The sequence below is a fragment of the Schistocerca nitens genome, chromosome 3 (assembly GCF_023898315.1).
Source record: "Schistocerca nitens isolate TAMUIC-IGC-003100 chromosome 3, iqSchNite1.1, whole genome shotgun sequence".
NCBI lineage: Eukaryota > Metazoa > Arthropoda > Insecta > Orthoptera > Acrididae > Schistocerca > Schistocerca nitens.
The window spans coordinates 179,876,396-179,897,242 of NC_064616.1; the positions used below are offsets into that span (position 1 = coordinate 179,876,396).

At 39.0% G+C, this 20,847-nt stretch overlaps 1 protein-coding gene across 1 annotated transcript in view; it reads left to right on the plus strand.

Moving 5' to 3' along the window:
- Positions 1-15,593: 15,593 nt before the first annotated feature.
- LOC126249539 (guanine nucleotide-binding protein G(f) subunit alpha) overlaps positions 15,594-20,847 on the plus strand; it is a 77,075-nt gene continuing 71,821 nt past the window's right edge. The window contains exon 1 of the mRNA XM_049951202.1: positions 15,594-15,754. The gene's annotated coding sequence lies outside the window, so the exon portion shown is untranslated. The remainder of the gene's footprint in view (positions 15,755-20,847) is intronic.

Here is a 20,847-nt window from a genome sequence, read left to right on the forward strand (position 1 = left end):
CAATAGTTTTGCTGTCTGACTGAAGTCTTTGATAAAACAATTGTAAAATGACATGATCCCTAGAAAGTTCTTTAACTGCTGTGTAGTTGTGGATGTTGAATAGTCTTTTATCATGCTCACCTTCTGTGGCTTAGGTTTTAACTCTTCTCTCATAATAACATGCTCTAAGTAAATTAGTTCTTTCCATAGGAACTCACACTTGTCAACTTGCAATTTCAAATTGTGCAGGTGGAACCTGTAAGATGCTTCTCCAAGTCTGGCAATATGTTCTTCTAACAAAGCTCTGAACTTGACCATCTAAATATGTAAACATCTTGTGTCCTTGAGGTCTGGTTAGTAGTGAGTTTATCAATCTCTGAAAAGAAGTGGCTCCGATATCTATTACTCCCAGTGGTAATGTATTCTATTCATAATGTCCTTCTGGAATAGAGATGGCTATTTTCTATCTATCATTCACATTTAACAGTATCTGATGATAATCCTTTGCACAGTCTAAAGTGCTGAAGTACTTGGCCTTTCCCAAGCCTTCTAAAAACTCATCAATATGAGTTAGTGGCAATAAAGTGCTAATAAAGTTGTCATTTAACTTTCATTAGACCACAACTGTCTTCCATTTTCACATCCCTGAAACATCCATCGTCTTTGGAATCATCAATAATGGAAAATTCCACCCACTTGCACTTGGTATAATGATATCTTCCTTTTACATCTCTCTCAGTTTGGAAAGTTTACTTTTGCAGCTCTAGTAGTCGATACAGCCAGGTATTTATCACTGCCTCTTGTACCTCTAGTTTCAACTTAATTTTATACTTCACTGTCTCAGTGTACATTCATCTACCATCAGGTAGGTGAAATACATCATGACATGCAATACATAATTCAGTAATAGAAGTCTTGTTTTCTTCTTCATTTAAGTGATGCACCCAAACCATTTCTTTTAATCTGATAATTCATGAACTTGTCTCTTAGTCCAGTGAAAGCATACTACCAGTGCAAATGTGTTGTTCATTGCCTTCCCCCATGTCAAGTACAGCTTCTATCTTCACCTTGGGACAGTACAATGCAACTTCTACTTCCATGGTATTTGAAATACTCATGAAAGTGCCTCTCTGCTCTGTTACCAGAACTGCAGACAAATACACACCCATTTGCAACAGGTGCTTCTCTGTTATTCCTTTGGTCAAATTTGTGTTCTGAACTTAAATCCTTAAAATTTTTCCTTCTTGTGGGCCTATTTGTATAAATTCACATAGACTATTTCCATTCCATTGGCTGTCCATCTTTGTATATTGTTCTCCTTACATGCACCAACCTGTCTCTACTTAGTTCTTCTGGATTCACACTCTGGAGGTCTCTCTACTCTCTTGAATCTATTTACAATTCTACCTAGATTCCTACTGATACCTTTGGTGTCACCTTTACCCTCATGACCCATCTCTCTCTGCTGCCTAATATCAATTTCATACTGATTGAGGTGGCGCAGTGGTTAGACACTGGACTCATATTCGGGAGGACGACGGTTCAATCCCGCGTCCGGCCATCCTGATTTAGGTTTTCCGTGATTTCCCTAAATCGCTCCAGGCAAATACCAGGATGGTTCCTTTCAAAGGGCACGGCCAACTTCCTTCCCCGTCCTTCCCTAATCCGATGAGACCGATGACCTCGCTGTCTGGTCTCCTTCCCCGAAACAACCAACCAACCAACCAACCAACCATCAATTCCATGGGACATTGCTCCTGTTTTCACAGGTCCATCTCACACCACAACATTTGATGGTTCAGTTCCTGTTCCACCTATAACTGTACTGGTCTGCTATTGACCCATAGCATCCTTTTAGCATAATCTATGATTACTTTTAAACTCTCACAGAAGTCTCTGTCTAAGATTTCTTCATGCAGTACATTTAACTCATCCTCGATTATGTGAAACTTACATTCCACACACACACACACACATCATCATCATCTGTCTTCAGGATTAATACATGGCTCTCACATGTCTGTTATTTCTTTAGTGATGTATTTAAGTTTTATTCTTTCATCAATGTTACTGCCTGCAGTACTCTTTAATGCTGATTTCTTTATTGATGTAACCTGAGCAGCACTATCTACTATTAAACTTGTGGAGTACAACTTTGAGGCACAGGTTGACTTCCTCATTTCCTGGTTTCTGAGTCTTTGTATTTGCTAGCTAGCATTGGTATTACACTGTTGGGCTAAGTGTCCTGGTTCTTCACAAACATAATATATCATGAGTCTCACCTTATCACACTGACCTGAAACCCTTTAAGATTGCATTGATGATACACCATCAGTTGCATGCTTCCAATTTTTCTGTGATGACCTCTGCTTAGTGTTTCATCAACCCTTTTTGTCAATGGTGGAGGATGGAGTACCTGTTTCTCTGCTCCACTACAACATGGATGCACGGCATCTATTTTCCTGACATTTTTCTACATAGTGCAGTTCCTTGCATGATGACCACATCTACATCTATGTGTGCATCTACATCTGCAAGCCATCATGAGGTGCATGGCAGATGGTACATCCCATTGAACTAGTTATTAGGGTTTCTTCCCATTCCATTCATGAATGGAGTGTGGGAAAAATGATTTTCTGAATGCCTCTGGGTGTGCAGTAATTATTCTGATCTTATCCTTACGATCCCTATGTGAGTGACACATAGGGGGTTGTAGTACATTTCTAGGGTTGTCATTTAAAGCTAATTCTTGAAACTTTGTTAATAGACTTTCTCGGAATAGTTTATGTCTGTCTTCAAGAGTCTTCCAGTTCAGTTCCTTCAGTGTCTCTGTGACACACTACCTTGGATCAAACAAACCTGTGACCATTCATACTGCCCTACTCTGTATACATCCAATATCACCTGCTAGTCCTGTTTGGTATGGATCCCACACACTTAAACAATATTCTAGAACTGGTGTCATGAGTGATTTGCAAGCAATCCAATTACATTTCCCCAGTATTCCATCTATTAAATGAAGTGTACCACCTGGTTTACCCACAACTGAGCCTATGTGATCATTTCATTTCATATCCCTGCAAAATGTTATGCCCAGCTATTTGTACGGGTTGGCCGATTCCAAACAGTGATGCACCTACACTTACACTACTGGCCATTAAAATTGCTACACCACGAAGATGACGTTCTACAGACATGAAATTTAACTGACAGGAAGAAGATGCTGTGATATGCAAATTATTAGCTTTTCAGGGCATTCACACAAGGTTGGCGCTGGTGGCGACACCTACAACGTGCTGACATGAGGAAAGTTTCCAACCGATTTCTCATACACAAACAGCAGTTGACTGGCGTTGCCTGGTGAAACATTGTTGTGATGCCTTGTGTAAGACGGAGAAATGCGTGCCATTACGTTTCCAACTTTGATAAAGGTCGGATTGTAGCCTATCGCAATTGCAGTTTATCCTATCGCGACATTGCTCCTTGCGTTCGTCGAGATCCAATGACTGTTAGCAGAATATGGAATTGGTGGGTTCAGGAGGGTAATACGTAACGCCATGCTGGATCCCAATGGCCTCATATCACTGGCAGCCAAGATGATAGGCATCTTATCCGCAAGGGTGTAACGGATCGTGCAGCCACGTCTCGATCCATGAGTCAACAGATGAGGACGTTTGCAAGACAACAACCATCTGCACGAACAGTTTGATGACGTTTGCAGCAGCATGGACTGTCAGCTCGGAGACCACAACTGCGGTTACCCTTGACGCTGCATCACAGACAGAAGGGTCTGCGATGGTGTACTCAACTACGAACCTGGGTGCACGAATGGCAAAATGTCATTTTTTCGGATGAATCCAGGTTCTGTTTACAGCATCATGATGGTCGCATCCATGTTTGCTGACATCGTGGCAAACACACATTGGAAGCATGTATTCGTCATCGCCATTCTGGCATATCATCCGGCGTGATGGTATGGGGTGCCATTGGTTACACATCTCGGTCACCTCTTCTTCGCATTGACGGCACTTTGAACAGTGGACGTTACATTTCAGATGTGTTACGACCCGTGGCTCTACCCTTCATTCGATCCCTGCGAAACCCTACATTTCAGCAGGCTAATGCATGACCGCATACTGCAAGTCCTGTACAGGCCTTTCTGGATACAGAAAATGTTCAACTGTTGCCCTGGCCAGCACATTCTCCAGATCTCTCACCAATTGAAAACGTCTGGTCAATGGTGGCTGAGCAACTGGCTCGTCACAATACGCCAGTCACTACTCTTGATGAACTGTGGTACCATGTTGAAGCTGCATGGGCAGCTGTACCTGTACACGCCATCCAAGCTGTGTTTGACTCAAAGTCCAGGTGTATCAAGGCCGTTATTGCGGCCAGAGGTGGTTGTTCTGGGTATTGATTTCTCAGGATCTTTGCACCCAAATTGCATGAAAATGTAATCACACGTCAGTTCTAGTATAATATATTTGCCCAATGAATACCCGTTTATCATCTGCATTTCTTCTTGATGTAGCAATTTTAATGGCCAGTAGTGTATATTATAGTCATAGGATACTATGTTTTTTTCATTTTGTGAAGTGCACAGTTTTACATTTATGAATATTTAAAGCAAGTTGCCAATCTTTGTACCAGTTTTAAATCTTATCAAGTTCTGACGGAATATTTATGCAGGTTCTTTCCAACAGTACTTTGTCTTAGGTATCTACATCAACTGAAAAAAGGCTGAGTTACTATTACTATTGTCTGCAAGGTCATTGATATACAAAATGAAGAGCAAGGGCTCTGATGTGCTTCCCTGGGACATACCTGAAGATACTTCTACATCTGATGACGACTCTCTATCCAAGATAACATGCTGCATACTCCCTACAAAAAGTCCTCAGTACAGTCACAATTTTCACTTGTTATCCCATTTGATCATTCTTTTGACAATAAACATAGGTGTGGTACCGGTTTAAATGTGTTTTGAAAATCAAGAAATACTGGATCTACCTGACTGCCATGATTCAAAGCTTTCAGTATGCCATGTGAGAAAAGTGCAGTTGGGTTTCACATGATCAATGTTTTCAGAATCCATACTAGCTGGCACTCATGAGGTCATTCTGCTCAAGATATCTCATCATGTTTGAGCTCAGTATATGTTCTATGATTCTACAACAAATTGATGTCAAGGATACTGGATAGTAACTTTGTTGATCACTTCTACTACCCATCTTATAGATGGCATGTAACCTGTGCTTTCTTCTAAGAACTGGAAAGGATTTTTGTTTGAGGATCTATGATAGATTATAGTCATAAGAGGGAGATAAGTCAGTCACATATTCAGTTGGGAACAGATTCAATCAGTTTTTAACAATTTCAGCTGTTTCTCAACACCTCTGATTTCATTCATATTTCCAGTGGTCCAAAGATTAAGTTGGGGCAATTTTTCTCAGTTTTCCTTTGTAAAGGAACATTCGAAAACAGAGTTAAGTATTTCACCTTTTGCTTTTCTACCCTCAATTTCAGTTCCTGTTTTATTCGGTTGGGACTGGACATTAACTTTACAATGACCAGAATTTCTTTGGGTTTTTGTGAAATATCGTTTGACAATATTCTGCTACAGTGGTCACTGAAGGCATCACACATGGCTCTCTTGACAGCCAAATGTATTTCATTCAGCATCTCTCTATCTATAGCCCTACACTTTGTTTTACACCTACTATGCAGTAATCTTTGTTTCCTTAGAAGTTCCATAACAGTAACTGTATGCCTAAGAGGTTCCATCCCATTACGAACTGTTCTTCTGGGTACATATCTATCCAGTGCATGGTCAACTATTCTTTTAAACTTGAGCCATAGTTTCTCTACATTCTGATGCCCTGTGCTCAAAGGTTCAAGTTACTCATTGAGGTTTGACACTATTGACTTTTTATCTAATTTACTGTACATATATATCTTTTTGCTTGTTTTAGTTGAAGGACTTATTTCAGTAGTGGTAAAAGTCCATTTTTGTTCATATTCAAGTACATACACTTGAATATTTCTGGTATCTCAACTGCAGATTTTTCAGTGCTCTTTTAACTTTAGGACTCTGTATCTTAGAATGAACAACAATGGACTTGTGCCACTATTGAAATAAGCCCTTCAGTTGTCCTTTGTAAGATGGTAATCACAACTGCATCATAGTCATTGATGCCAATTTAGATGTGGACATCCTCAAAGAGGTCAGGTCTGTTTGTTGCCATTAGATCCAACGTATTTTCATCATGAATGGGGGTCTTCATTATCAATTCTAGGTTGTTTCCAGAGAAGGCATTTAGTAATGTTTCACAGGATGTGTTGTCATATCCACCACTAACAGAACTGTAATCTACTCAGTTAATAGTTGGATTTACTAACTAACTAACTCACCACATCTTTTGGTCAGGTGGAGCCCACTACTGTCTCATGCAGACATAACATTGAAACTTTGTGTGGTCAGCATGTTCAGGGTGCTGATTCAGCTATCGATAGTGCTGGAAAAGTGTCGTCTCTTCTTACTCATGGCAGTCCCATAACTGTGCGATATGTGATTCTGGATGACCTCCCAACTTCTTTCTTCCTTCATCACGCTTTGCTCCTGCTGCAAAACAAAAAGAACTGCTCTGCCTGTTTACTGTACTTGAAAGCTCAAGATAGTTCATTCTAAGACTACTGCCTTTCAAATTCTAAAGCAGCTTACTTCTTAGTAAAGGTACTCAGCCAAGTATCGAAGGCTGGACCCCACATCTGACACCAGTTTATATGTTATAATCTGACATGGGTCACAACATACTTAGTTAGAAGCTTACGCTCAGATCAGAGGTGATGCGGGTTTTGATGTCATCTGTCATTTGGAATTGACTTCATGAGAGGTGAGATGGTGATGGGATCAAGCTGAGATTTTCCACTTCTCTGTGGTTGGTGACAATATGGAATAACTTGGATGTCAGGCTAAGGAGGTAAATACAGTGATGATAAGGAAATGAGACTGTGTTCTTCCTTACTTACTTCTTCATATGTTCACAGTGAACATGCTGAAGAGTATAGACACTGGTTTATAACTTCAGTAAGTGTAAAATGTGTGTGGGGCTTACCAGATTTTACAGTCAATTACCAGAACAAGTAGCAACCCCACCCTGAAATGCTGAAACCGGTTGTCAAAATAAAATAAAATAACTTATTTTCCTTGGTAAATATTTGACCAGCTGCTGTCCCACATCCACAATGCATCAGCAGAGATAACTGCATGCAGCTAGATGTACAATGGAAACCAATGTCCCTAGTCCACAGGTACATAATACCAAGCTTTACAAATCCTTTTTAGTGTACAAACTTAATTGAGTATAATGCTTACTCACATAGTATCTACTATAGGCCACTCTCCATTGAAGACTGCTGTCTAGAAATCTTCTCTATTTGGAACTTATGTCTGTCTGGAACTCTGCTTGCCTGAAGTTTAAGGACCTCTATATATGGCATTTGGTGCTGTTTGATTATAGATGCTAAGTGACTATGTTGCCCTTTACCTGAAATTCACAATCAGTGAGTGTGAAATCGACAGTTCCTCAATGTGAATGACACATTGAATGGACAAAAGTTGTTTGCACTGTGTGTCTCTAAGTTAAAAGGCTTACTGCTAATATTAATACCATACTTAGATGATTTTTCTGACAACTCTTTATGATTAGGTTATTACAGTATTTATAAAATTCTTTCCAGTATTCACTGCTCAAGTAATGGAGGAAGCAATCTACATTTTCATCACTGTAGCTCCTACTGGTTGATGCTAAGCAATGGTTAGGGTGCACTTGATTCCTAGTTGAGAAGTAACTTTTTGGCTGTGTGATCTCCAAAGCTGAGTTCAGTGGTTCTGTGGTATATTTCATTTGTACATTTATGTGCATATGAGAATGGATAGGTGAAGTTTTTGTGATGTGTGTTCCTGTTTATATGGTAGGTTTCAAGTTAAAAGTTGACAAGGGATTCAATAAATCAATTGTTTGCTTAGAAGCCTTTGCAAAATTAATATTAAAATCACCACATTGAATAACCCTTCTGTTTCTTTGTATTGATCTGGCGAGTGATGTTTCCTAACCTTTCAGTAAAATATTGGCCCAACAAGTTGCTGCTCTGCATAAGCAAATTATGGCTAACTTTTCATCAGGTATTTCAATTCCTGACAGCTCTGTACATTTTCCCTTGGTTCTCTCTTGAGGAAAATATATATTAACTAAATATATATAATTTCTTACAAAGATATGGGTATTGCCATATTTATAATTGCCGTATGCAATTTCTATTCATCATGCTAATGTTATTTTAGGAACAATTTTTCATTAATTTTCTAGAAAAATCTGAATTTCACTTTGTTTATTTGGAAAGGGTTGTAAATTCTGATGAAATAAAAAACAGGTTAGTATTTAATTTTGAGATCTGCAACATACTTGTATTTGGAACTGCTGTGCAAAACTTCTGGAACTGACTATTAGCTTTGCTGATTGCAGTATTTACATACAGAGAGGATATGAGGTCATAGTTCTTTCATGGTGTAGCTATTTTACCAAAATAAGTATAGGGAAGATAGTGAGAAATTCTGAATGGAGTGTGAACAACACAATGAGTAAAGACATCACTCACTATACAGTTCAGATGCTGAGCATGTGATACAAAAATAGTAAAGGTGAGACAAAGAAGCCAATGGCAGGTCATGTCACTCAGTCTGTGGTCATCACAAACGAGGATGGGGTGACATCCATAAAAACTGCACCTGATTCAGGATGAGGAGGAAGGGGTGAAGCCCCCTGGGAAGCTGGGGAAGTCTCAACCTTTTACTTGCATTGCTTCTTCTCCGTCAGATGGAGGGAGGAGGCATTATCAGTAATGAAATAGGTGGCAGTGATGTCAGGATTGGATAGAGAGTGAGTGGCTTTGGAGCCCTCAGAGTGCAGGTCTCTTGTCTGACCTGAGGATGCACTCCCCCACAGGGGGTAGTGTGCACTGAAGTCACCAAGAAGGAGATACAGGAGCAGGAGTTACTGTATTAAAATAGACAGTTCAACATAAAGAAGTGGCCTATATGGAGGGAAGTAGATTGCTATTCCCAAAATACATAAATGACCTTGTGGATGACATCGAAAGTTCACTGAGGCTTTTTGCAGATGATGCTGTGGTATATCGAGAGGAAAATTGTACTGAAATGCAGGAGGATCTGCAGTGAATTGATGCATGGTGCAGGGAATAGCAATTGAATCTCAATGCAGACAAGTGTAATGTGCTGCGAATACATAGAAAGAAAGATCCCTTATCATTTAGCTACAATATAGCAGGTCAGCAACTGGAAGCTGTTAATTCCATAAATTATCTGGGAGTACGCATTAGGAGTGATTTAAAATGGAATGATCATATAAAGTTGATCGTCAGTAAAGCAGATGCAAGACTGAGATTCATTGGAAGAATCCTAAGGAAATGCAATCCGAAAACAAAGGAAGTAGGTTACAGTACATTTGTTTGCCCACTGCTTGAATACTGCTCAGCAGTGTGGGATCCGTACCAGGTAGGGTTGATGGAAGAGATAGAAAAGATCCAACAGAGAGCAGCGCGCTTAGTTACAGGATCATTTAGTAATTGCAAAAGCGTTACGGAGATGATAGATAAACTCCAGTGGAAGACTCTGCAGGAGAGACGCTCAGTAGCTCGGTGCGGGCTTTTGTTGAAGTTTCGAGAACATACCTTCACCGAGGAGTCAAGCAGTATATTGCTCCCTCCTACGTATATCTCGCGTAGAGACCATGAGGATAAAATCAGTAAAGTCCACACAGAGGCATACCGACAATCCTTCTTTCCACGAACAATACGAGACTGGAATGGAAGGGAGAACCGATAGAGGTACTCAAGGTACCCTCCGCCACACACCGTCAGGTGGCTTGCGGAGTAAGGATGTAGATGTAGATGCAAGCTTCCTGTCCTGAGAACACTGGGCAGGGGCATTCTGTGAGAGAGCCCCATCCCTAGCAGGAGCCAAAGAAGAGGATATCTTCCCTGGCTGAAGAGGAGGAGGAGGAGGAGGAGGAGGAGGAGGAGAGGTTTCTGCAGGGGAAGGGACAGGGGCTGCTGAGTGTGTGGAAAGGGAAGGGAGGCAGGATGGTGATAAGGGTGAGGGGTGAGGAGGGGAAAGACGTAACTGAGGCAAAGGTAGAGGACAGATTTACAGGGTGATGTCTGTCAAGCTTTTTACAGGCCTCAAAGTAGCTGAGACAGTCAAGGATTTGATTTCCTGAATTATTTTTTCATTCACATACACTAGACACTTGGGTGAGAAGGGAGAATGGAGAGCAGATCAGTTAACACAGTTAGGTGGTGTGGTGTAAGGGCTGCCCACATGAGTAGTGTGGCCACAGTCACCATAGATGGGAGTGGCACCACATTGTGAGAACATGTGGCCAAACTTGAGACAACGGAAGCAACACATGGGAGTTGGAGTGTATGGTTTCAAGTCCCATCTGTACACAATTGCCTTGACCTTCTCAGGCAGGATATCCCTCTCAAAGGCCAGGATGAAAGTACAATCGTCCTTAGCGTCTTTCTGGGCACACCAGATAAAATGAACACCACATCATCCCAGATTAGCTCAAATTCATATCGAACTGGAGGAGATGGTCCTTATGGAAAGTTACACCCTGTGTTACATTGAGTGACTTGTGAAGAGCGATAGTCACAGGGATGGCTCCTAAATGGTTGCAGGCACAGAGGGAGGCTGAATAACTGGCAGAAGTTGTCTTTAAAAGGAGAGAGCCAGATCTCATCTTGCTTAACGACTCAACTTCACCAAACTTATCCTCAATATGTTTCACAAATAAAAAGTCTCCCTGTCAGTCCTGGTACAGACCAGGAACTGTGGAAAGTATTTCACCCCAAGCTGATGGGTCTGGCCCTCCTCCCCAGGGGTAGCCAAGGAGGGTAACACCAGGAAGGCAGAAACAGGAACTGAGACAGAACTGTGTTGAGGAATAGACACAGCCACAGAAGAGCAGATAGAGAATTTAACATGTTTCATGTGCAAAATGTCCACCCTGGCAGCACAAACTCTGAACAGAGGCTAGCCTTGTGGGTGCCACCCAGCTGCAGCAATGGCCACCTGGCAGGGTGCTCTTTGCCAGGAGTTCCAATGGCCCGAAAAGATGGGCAACCACTCTTAGGCTTGCACAAGGCATTCACAGCACAGGTACCAAGAGTGTGATCCCTTTTGTGTCAGGGAGCTCAGCCAGATGGGTATATAACAGCCCCACCACATAGACTGGCTGGGGAGGGAGTTCTTCCCCATCTGGCTCACACTACAGACTTTAAATTTAGAGATGGATGTTAAACCCCTGAGGGACACCAAAAAAGAAAAGCCAAAAAGAAGGAGGAAAAGCGACCAACCAAAGCCCAAGAAAAAGCAAAGTCATGAGGATAGCTGGGCCAATATAAAGAGGAAAAGGAAGGAGCAAAGAGAAAGGAAGAAGGACAGGGAAGGAGAAAGAAGGAGAAGGTAAAGCAGCCCAGAAAAGAATAAATGCTGGAATAGCTTGGGGACCTGCGTGCACTGCAAAAGTACCCACAAAAGAGCTGTGGGCCCAATGGGGCATAATTATGAAGCAAAATATTGCAAGAGTTACTAATGAAGATATAGTTCAAGACAAAGTTTAACAGTGTTTTTACTATACAAAATAATTACGTTCACACATGGGGAACAAGTATTTTGGGTTTAGTTTAAGACTTCCAATTGATCACTGTTCCATACCTAGCATTGAAGCTCCTATTCCAAGTTAAACAAAAATATTTTGTAAGCACCAAATGTCACTAATACTGCTTGTTCAGTACAACCAAAATTATCAGATTGCGTGTAATGTCCTGCTGCTGATTTGGAACACACCAAAAAGAAAAACACATCAGAGTAAAAGGTGCCCAAACACTCAATCAGTACATATTGTACCCCTTTCTGGCAGCAACACAGGTGTGTATTCTCATATACAAATAATCATAAAGGTGCCGAATGACATCCTGTGATATTTTGTCCCAAGCATCTTGGCCTTTTGTTGCAATCTGACAATGATTCTTAGGGACCTGGAGAATGAGAAGTTCCCACTCCACCATGTCTCATACATGTTCAGTTTGTGAGAGATCTGGTGACAATGTTGGTGCGAACAGTCATTGTACACCACAAAGAGCACATTGCGTGGCAGTAGCCATATGTGATGTGCACTGTCCTTCTGGGGGGGGGGGGGGGGAAAGAAAAAAAAAACGCATCAGGTTCCTGTTGAAGAAATGGCAGTAGCACAGGGATAACAGCCTGTATTATATAGCAGGCACTGGCTACTTTACCCTACAGAAACACCAAATGTGACTACGACTTGTAACTGGTGGCCACCACACCGTAAAGCCTGGGATGGGCTCTGTGTGTCATGGGCAAATGCACTCTGGAATACGCAGCTCCCCAGGTCTGTGCCATACAAATGTACATCCATCACTCACATACAGACAGAACCTATCCTCATCACCGAAGACAACAGAGTCCCATTCCACTTTCCAGTCTACTCTTTCATGAGATCAGAATAGCCACGCTTAGTAGTGTCATGATGTCAGTGGTAGACTGGGCAGTGGCACAAGTGATCTTAATCCTTCTACAGGCAAACAGTTCCAAATGGTTCCTGATGGCACGACAGTTGAAACATGCACTGTGATTTTGTTCCTGGATGATACTTGATTGGCCACCACTTGTTGCACAGTGCATTGATCTTGATTTGTGTCTGTACTATGCGGATGTCCGGAACTTGTTCTACGGGTGTAGGAATATTTCATACCACTGTTTAAAACAGTGACAAACCACCAATACACTGTGTCCAAGATGTGCAGTGACCAGTCAATGCATCCATCCAGCTTCCCACAGAGCCACAGTGTGACCCCGTCAAATGGCTGAAGCCGTTCAATAGGAGGGCATACTAGACACTGGGGCAAGGTTGTTCCCTAGAATTAATATTGAAAACACTGTTCACATCTAATCTCAGCACAGTTATTTCCTGCAGAGCCAAAAAAAAAAAAAACGAGGGTGAACAGACAGGCCTCACTGATGACCATGTCAAATTAATCACTGACACTATAACCTATCAGTATGAACGTATTGTACCCTGTTGTGTCAGAACACAGTCCTTGAGGGTGTTACATTTTTTCTGGATAGTTTATGTAAATGTTACCTCTTGTAAAAGTGTAAACTTTGCATGCAACAGTATGTAAATGACACATATGAAGTTATTTGACATTGGTTCTGTTATGAAGTAGGGAGGTAATGAGATGTTGCTGAATTATGCTAGTCCTAAAGATGATACTTTTCAAAAGAGTTACAAACTAAAAACTCTGCAACTGCACATTTACAGAGTCCATACAAATTTATGAATAACATTTCCTGTGATACATAAAGCTAGTGTCCAATATTGCTGAAAACTATCTGGTGTAGAGCCTTAGAACATATTCTAAGCTTAAGTGTAATGAGGTACCTTTAACAGAATAGTCTCCTCCATGCCAATAATCATGGGTTTTGTAAACATTTGTCATGTGAAACCAAATTCGCGCTGGCCGGAGTGGCTGAGCGGTTCTAGGTGCTACAGTCTGGAGCCGCGCGACCGCTACGGTCGCAGGTTCGAATCCTGCCTCGGGCGTGGATGTGTGTGATGTCCTTAGGTTAGTTAGGTTTAAGTAGTTCTAAGTTCTAGGGCACTAATGACCAAAGAAGTTAAGTCCCATAGTGCTCAGAGCCATTTGAACCATTTTGAACCAAATTCGCACTTTTGTCACATGAGGTCCCGAAAGTCATAGATCGAGGGAATAAGGTAGATGTAGTATTTTTTGACTTCAGAAATGCATGTGACTCATTAAAATATCAATACTTATTAATGAAATTATGATCATATGGGGTATCAAATGAAACTGGTGACTAGGCTGAGGATTTCATGTTAGGGAAGACGCAGCATATTAACTTGGATGTAGAGTCATCCACAGATGTAGAAGTAATTTCAGGTCTGCATCAAGAAAGTGTGTTGGATTATTGCTGTTGATGTTGTATATTATTAACCTGGCAGACAATGTTAATAGTAACATCAGTTTTTCATTGATGACACAGTTATCTACATTGAATTAACATCTGCAAAGAAACTGCACAATTTTTCAGTTATATTTTTATAAGATGTAAAAGTGGTCCACAGCTCAACAAATTGCTTTAAATGTAAAATTACGTGCTTCACAAAACATAAAAGCACAGTATCCTATGACTATAATATCAATGAGTCACAACTGGAACCAGTCAATCATACAAATGCCACAGTGTGATAATTTGTGATGATATGAAATAAAATGGTAATACAGGCTGAACTCTAGATAAAGGTGGTGACAAATTTTGGCTCATTGGTAAGATTTAACCACTCTACAAACAAGATTGCTTGCAAAGAACTTATACGACCCATTCTATAATATTGCTCAAGTGTATAGGATCTACAACAAAGAGTACTGATGGGGGATATTGAATGTGAATGAAGAAGAGCAACACAATGGATTTATTTAACTCACAGGAGAGCACCACAAACATGATGGAAAACTTGAACAGACAGATATTTGAAGAACGACATCAGCTAGTGAACAGAATCTCATAATATATTATAGCCACCAATGTACATGTACTGTTCCTGCAGGATCTGGAAAGGGAAAATAAAACTAATTATGAGGGTTGGAACTTAAATAGTGGCAACTATTTATTCACAAATGATACAAAAGAGTTACATGTTTGCACCTGTTGCTGTCTTTCAAAGTAGTCACCAGTGTTGTGTAGAACCCACTGTCAGCGATGTGGAAGGTGTAGTATACCGTTAGCAGAGCCTGTTTTGTTGATGGTGCTGACTGATTTCTCACTTCTGAAGATTTGTAGTGATTCTGAGTGTAAATGTGAGTGAACTAAGTTGTGTAAGGAGTTTTCTGTCACACACTATCATTACATACTGCAATGATGAAAAGAACATTGAATAAATGCACCTGTGGTCTTTCAGTTTATAGGAAACTGTCTAATAAACTGGTACACAAATGGAGAGTAAAACTAAAACTGCATTTCCTGTCCATTATGCAAAGTAGTAATTTCCAGAAACAGTATTAAGATCAGTTAACCATGTGATCGAATGACCTGAAATTGGTACATGTTTTACATTAATTTGTACCTAGAAACTTACCATTAAAATAACTGAATACAAATCAAAGTTTAAAAAATTTTGTTTCTTAGTGAAGTTCTGTATGGTTGTAAGTCCATACAGAACCATTATGAAGGTGCTGATAACATTCAGTTACGCAGCACCTTAACTTATTTTATTCTTGCATGGTTGTTTTTCACCTGATATTTAATTTATTACTATTGTTATTTTCAGTAACTATGACTTAATGGAATACACTTCTCTTCTTATGACTCATTATTGGCAAATGGCTGTTATCTTTGTATGGACTTGAGGCTTATATCTTTAGAGAAACATATCTTATCTTTTATTCTACTGTCATCTTATTTCATTTAAGGAGCAACACTGCAGATAAGAAAGAAGTGTGTGAGTGATTGCTCCAACTGTTTCACTACTTTCAGAGTTGTATGTGGTGTGTGTTGTGAAAATTGGTACTGATTTATGAAAGAGATTGGTATTTTGGCTCTAATTTTGCCCATAGTTTGTCAATGTAAATGCACTAAATGAATCCAGTAAGTAAACTTATATGGCATTAATTTTTGGTAGAGCTTTTTTTATAATATTTATGTTTGTATCTTTGACTAACTGATCACATTTATCTACATTAATCCATAACACTACAAATTCTAACATGATGAGATGATTGATGGAGTAGTACATTTTTAAAAAAAAGATTACCACCTTACTGTATGCATAAATATGTCACAAACAAATACAGATATATAGAGCCAAATGTTACTGATTATATTAGAACAGATTTTTGCATCTTGCTTTATAAAAATCAAAGTAGCTAGGGATAAAAGTGCCAGGGATCAGAATTTCTTGGATGCTTTTTATTGCAAACTGCAAATTGCGATGGAGCAAAATGTCAAAATCAAGTGTTAAAAATACTCTCAAGACTGTTTTGAAGAAGAGAAAAGTGTATGAAAAGTTTATCCTGTACATTTTGATTACAAAACATAAACAAAAACTGATGATGCCTGCAGTAACTTGATTGAAATGCAGAAAATGGACAATTATTTTCTGAAAAAAATCATCTTGAATGATGAGACCTTGTAATAATACTGTATGGTCACTGGCCTGTAGCAAATCATTTGGATGCCACCTGAGCAACTTTCATTTCCTGAGTCAACAGCACTTGACATCCATCCAACTACTAACCAGGCCCAACATAGCTTAACTTTGATAATTGGAAGGGAACAGGTGTTTCCAGCGTGGCAAGATGATTAGTCTGAGACTAGGTGTTATAAATAGAAACCTATCACAAATGAGAAAGTCCAAAAATTCACATGAAGAGTCAATCTTTTAACGACACATCTGACGCCCAGCCAGTGTGATGCATGATTTTAAAATATGCCCAAGAAGGACTTTTTATAGCTTTTGATAACAATCAAAGTCAAAATATGTAAGTCATATTGGAAGAATAAAATTGCGGTCAAGACATCTCAAAGTGTTTAAGTGGATCCGGTGACTGCTTTTTCTCAAAGTGCTTGTATGCAAATTGTAACTTTTATGACCGTTTCACATGGTTGTATGAACATTCTGTGCACTGCACTCAAGTGGGGGGTGACTACGCAGAACATCTGGGGAATTAAAACCACCATCTTACCTGTTTTCACTGTTTAAACTTTTTAAAGTAACTGAGGTAGCTTAATAAATGTTAGATGGAAGCAAGGCAACTGCTTCAATAGAAAATTACACTGTGATACTCATACAGAAAGACTCTGTGGTAAATTGGCAGGAATTTTATATCCCCTAAGTAAACTGAAGGACTGCATGAGTAAAGAGCTCATTATTAAGGTATACTATGCCTTTTTCCATGTACGCATACATTATGGAATGTTCCTTTGGGGAAATTCTGCCAGGGTAAAAGAAGTGTACCTCTTACAGAAGAAAGCCAATAGGTATAATGTTAGTATAAGTAACTTAAATTCTTGCAGCCAATAATTTATTCTGCACAAAATAATTACAGCCCCTAATCTGTCATGTATTTAATACTATACTTTACCTAACTTTGTTGATTCCATATACTACACAAGAATACCAATAAATTTTTATCTTTCAACATTTAATATTGATTGACTCATTTATTCAACTTGATGAAATTGTGTCAGATTTGTAAGTGAATGTGATGAGCTGTTTGAGATATATTAACTATCAGCATTAGAATATTGTGGAAAAATTTAACATTGAATACTTTTCATCATTTCACAAGAGATGTCTCTGTAAAAAGTTTGCTCACCAAAACTGAAAAGAAACAAAAATCTGTGTCATTCTCATTATTTTTGCCAGAGCTGTGAGTAACCATAAAAATAATTTCAGTTTCTGTTTGCATTCTTATGGGAAATTATGAAGCACTTGTATACAAGTCTATTTTTATAAGACCTAAAATTTTTAGTTTCATTCCGTAAGTAAACATTTTGGTGGAAAACATGTAACAGGTCATCTGTCCCAGTAAATTATATAATAGCAAAATGTTTAAAACGTTAAGGCCACCATACAGACTATGGCAATGATAGATCTAAAACAGAAACTTCTGGAGAACCCATTTAGAAAATGAATAATTTTTTGAGGTCTCCTCCTGAGAATTTCCAGGACTGCAAATGCTATACATGTATTTTATGGGGAAAGATCATTTTCATAGTGTTTTAATATTATCAATAATGCATCAACTAACCTGATTTCACACACATCCAAACATGAACTTTGCAACAGATATTTCGATATTTTGAAAAGAAAATGAGCACAAACTTTAAGTAGTTAGAAAGAAACACAGATTCTTCCAATAGAAATTTGATTACTGAACATGTATTACATAGCTTTTACTAACTGGATGTCTAAAATCCAAAAGCCTATCATCATCACTATACTTCTCTGCTTACCACAACAGAAATATGACTCTATGCAGCAGTAGAACACACTTCACTTAGAAAAATAAGGAAAGCTGTAAAAATATTTAGTTGGAATACAGTTTATGCTTTAGCAGTGTAATTATAAATTGAAGTATAATACGAAAAAGCTAACAGTGATGTTTATCTCAGTACAGTAAATAAATTTTGGAAAGAGGAGTTCCTCTATCTGAAAGATGGAAGATCAAACAGCTGTGATGCTTGTTATATTTTACACATCTGGTATCTGAGTAGTTATAAACGATTTTCAACTGTGTATTCAGTACAAGTTGCCAGATTCCTCAACTCTGCCTGTAGTATGTATTTTATGAACACCATCAGTACAATAAATGTTATGTTAATTGTAAGGAGTTAATGCAACAGACACATATGAATTTATATGTCAATCAGCCATGCTCATATTTTACAAACTTCAAAACCAGACGCTACTCTTCTGCCTTCAATACTGACCATACAAACTTATATCAAGACTGACAATGGAGCAAACTTCACAAGAAGAAAAATGAAAAAGAAATTTCAGTTTGATGAATGGGATGTAGTAAAGAAAATGTAAACAATGTGTTAACAGTATATTTGTTACAACTTTGACAGTTGAAGTGAAAAGCATAATAATAATAATAATCAGTCACTTGATGCATACAGTCTATCCCACAGAATTAGCAGTCAGTTGTTACATATTTTTGTTGAATGTCAACATGCAGGTTTATTTCACTCATTTGGTACTTCTTTTTTTCACTCACAGTTATGCCCAAGTCAGCAAGTGTATATATTGCATGGCTTGTTGCTCAAAAAATTAAGATGTATAAAACATTCTAGAGACAGCACAAACTTTAAGTAGTTAGAAAGAAACACAGATCCTTCCAATAGAATCTTCTGGAGCCACATACAGAATTTTGTCTCAGCTAGTAATGTAAGAACTGCTGGACAATTTTCTTCATAATATATGTGATTAATCAACTATTTCCAGAACCATAGTGAAGTGACATTCGCTTGCCAGGTTTGTGCAGGAAAATACAAAAAACAAGACTCTATTTTATATTTCAAGCAAACTTACAGTGATTTTTGGTTGAAGCATGACATGTGGGTTAACACCCATACTGGCATGGAATGCTCAGCAGTAGCAGTGAAACAAAACCTAAAGTGGAAGATGAGTGTCGATGTTGGTGTCATCCACATGACAATAATGTTTGTCTTGCTCCTTACAGAGTACCCTGGATATTATAAAATTAAGCAGAACATACTGTCAGTGAGATATGGATAATATTATGTGCTGTCTTTGGAAAGGGTAAAGACAAGAGAAGCTATATCAACAAACATTACAACATATCAACTGACAAAAAATGTTCTCATTTTAAATCTAAAAAAGAGAAAAAATGTCACTTTTTTTTGGTAGCTGGCACAACAATTTGTAAAAATCAGTTAAAATATGTGGATATTTCACATAAAATTTTGCATGTCAAAAAAATCAGTTCTATGGTATTTTCAGTTATAATTTATATGCAAAGGTGTTGTGGGTCAGTCTGTGTGGTTGTTTGGTTCAGAATGCTCCTCGTCTCAAGATGTTACAGTTTTAGCTTGGTGGACATCAAAATAATCCTCTTGCAAGGCAAGGCTGCTAGGGGTTCTTAATAATTGCAAGAAAATTCAGTGTGATGCAATTTTTATTTCTCATTTTAACCAAAGGAGGAACTTATCTGTATGTTAAACCTCTTGTATACAGCCATATTGTAAAGTATATTGAGATATGCAGGAAGAATAATACCATGATTCATTTTCCAGAGGCCTTGCCACAGTGGTAACACTGGTTCCTGTCAGATCATCAAAGATATGCACTGTCGGGCTTGGCTAGCTATAGGTTGGGTGACTATCTGGGTTCTGAATCTGACGAGCACTTTTGGCAAGTGAGGGGCACTCAGCCCTTGTGAGGCTATTTGAGGAGCTATGTAACTGATAAGGAGCAGCTCCAGTCACGGAAACTGACAATGGCTGGGAGAGCAATGTGCTGATCAATTCCCTCTCCATATCTGCATCCAGTGAAGCCTATCTGTTAAGCATGACACGGTGGTCAGTTAGTACCACTGGGACTTCTGTGGTCTGAAGTACTATGATTTGTCCACATTCAGTCAGAAATATGATTTGTTTAACCAGACAGCACATTCAATATCCCCCATTGACCAATACTTATGTCTCTCCAATCCACTGTAATGAATAAATGTCATAGGTAGGAATGGCCTGGGTTCTCTTATCTGCAGCTCTATTTGAAATAACTATGCAGTGCAATTCTCTCTGGAGTAATCATTTCAAAATGAGTAAGAATGTTCAACAATACAGGAAGGATAGATTGATACTTGCTGAATAGAGTACACATTCAGTTACACAATGAAAAAGTAACACTGCAAATATTTTCAGCTTTTGGACAAAGTTCTTCTTCAGAAGAACACAGGAATGTTCAAAGTTGATTTCCTGCTTCATATCAAAACAATTTTCTGCAATGAGGTGAGATACAAGAAGGTGGTATTAGTCTGTCATTAGCATCTCTTCACCATATATCTGATGCCTATTATGTATCTACCACTGCTGATAAACCAGTAGCAAAGAGAGATCTGACACTATTACAAAATCTGCCAGATCTCTCACAGACTAATACACTTGAATTCTGTAATCCTCTTTTGCTCCTGTGTCGCCTTAACCTTCCA